The sequence below is a fragment of the Triticum aestivum genome, chromosome 7A, assembly GCF_018294505.1.
Source record: "Triticum aestivum cultivar Chinese Spring chromosome 7A, IWGSC CS RefSeq v2.1, whole genome shotgun sequence".
Classification (NCBI taxonomy): Eukaryota; Viridiplantae; Streptophyta; class Magnoliopsida; order Poales; family Poaceae; genus Triticum; species Triticum aestivum.
Genome location: NC_057812.1, coordinates 30,268,070 through 30,270,298, shown reverse-complemented (window position 1 = coordinate 30,270,298; position 2,229 = coordinate 30,268,070).

Here is a 2,229-nt window from a genome sequence, read left to right as displayed (position 1 = left end):
GCCTCGGCCAAGGGCGGCGATGGTGGGGTGCGGGAGCCGGCCCTGCCTCGGGCTGCGTGGCAGCGTTCGGCGGCGGCGGCTGGGTCTGCGGCGACACAACATCTGACCTCGAATTGGCGGTGGCGGCATGGAGGGCCTGGTGGTTGGGTCGGCACCATGCGGGTTGTGCCCTCCGGACAGATCTGATCTGGCCGGTGCGGCCTGCTCCATGTGCGGCGGCGACTCGTGCACACAGTACGTGATGAAGGTTCTTCAAGCGGATCCGGGTGAAAACCTTGTGCTCGGCTTGATGCCAAGACCGGCGTTGATGGCACCCTGTGGTGTCATTACCTTCTTGAAGGCATCGCCGTGGAGAAGCTCTAGATCCCTATCCGCTACCTCTGGGGGAAACCCTAGATCAGTTGATCGGATGACGGCGGCGCGTTGGTGTCGTTTCCTCCTTGGGGCGTCATTCTTGGAGGCGTACACGGGTTCGAGGGACCAACGGGCGCCTTTTTTGGTGGAGCGGCACTTTATCCTTCACATTGATGACGGCGGATCTCGGCGGCGTGGTGCAGTGGAGACTCGGCGCCCGATGCGCGGTGATGGACTCGCGAAGGTGGAGGTAGTTGTCTGGCGTCAAGGTGGCGTCGATGGCGGCGTGGCCTGACAAGGTAGAAGCCTCAATATCCGCTCTGAAGACGGACCTGTGGAAGATGGCGGCGACGACACATGTGAGTGCGTCAGACCAGTTTATGCCCCAGACCCGGTATGTGGCTCGGCTGGGGCTTCTGGCTTTTGATGATAGGCTTAGGTGAGTAGACCGGGTATTTGGCCCAGGTAGCACCCCTTCATCATATGGATAGGAGTAGTGGCATATGTTGCCAAGATGGCGGATTCAAACATTTTGTTGTAATACTTTGTAAGGTCCTCGTGAATAATCAATAAAGTGGCCGTATGCATCTCCTAGATGCAGAGGACGGGGGCCATCCTTCTTTTCTAAAAAAAAGTTAGTTTCCTCAGTTGAGATCAGTTACTACTATCAATAAGACGTGTGCGGGAGTAGTTGCATGTTTCTCCATCAATGGCTCCATGGGCTGCTGCTTTTCTTTTCTTTTCTTTTTCTTTTTTGAGAAATACATGGGCTATTGTTGCTTGACGTGTGTGGTTGGTCTGTCATAATCATGCACAAAATTGCATGGCATATCAATCTTTTGACGGTTCATGCTTGAGTGGCCAACAACGATGGCAGATTAGCCATGGGCTCAAACTATCTAGGTCCACATTACCAGGATGCAGAGTGAAGCCCATGACTAGTATGTGAAGTATCAATGACACGCATGGTAAAATCCCACCACCAATAAATTTGGGTGACTTCGTAAATCTTAAGATGATATGCCGGCTCAGTCTCTCGGAGGTGCTTATAAAGGTAGGGTGTGCATGTGTACGTTCATAGGAATGAATGTATGCGCGTGTATATGAGCACTTGTGTCTGTACTGATGCTCAAAAAAAAAATAAGTTTGACCCATGTCTAATGTAGGCTAGTATTACGAGTGGCGGGCAACGCAGAGTCTTGCCCGCCACTAGTAAGTGGTTGGTTTACCATTGGCAGATGCGCTTTCCTGCCACTGATAATGTCATATTTAAAAGCAATTATGTAGTAGTGACCCAAAATACATGATGTCGTTGTTGCCAAGCTGAACTCTACGGAGCCGAGAAAAACTAAATGTGAGGACATAGGAGAATGAAAAGGAAATTTTCATTATAGATCTTTAGTTCAAAGACAACCATTAATGGTCCTAGAAAAAGGCCGTCATTAATGGCAAAGAACGGAATATCATGGCCTTGAAAAGGGGATAGAAATGACCGGGATTATGGCGATAATATCATAAGCTCAGTAAGCTGCACGACACCCTTTGACTATGAATATATTGTAGGGCCCACATGATTACACACTATCAAGATATTGAATACGCTATGAGGCCTCAAGTTCCGGAGGACTTTGAACAAGAGCATCATAAGTAATACTGTAAGCAGCAATCCATCTCCTCAAGAGGTTGCATTTCCTTCTCCCCAAGAAAAGTCTCCTTCCTCCAACTCGCCACACATCCGCTGGCCTTTGGGTCGTGGAGGTGTGGAGGATCTCCCCCCTCCGCCCGGCCGGCGGGAGGTCCCCATTCTCGTTTTTGTTAGGTTTAAGTTTAATGCCTAGGTTGGGGCTGTGTGGCGGTGGCGATGTCCCTCAATAG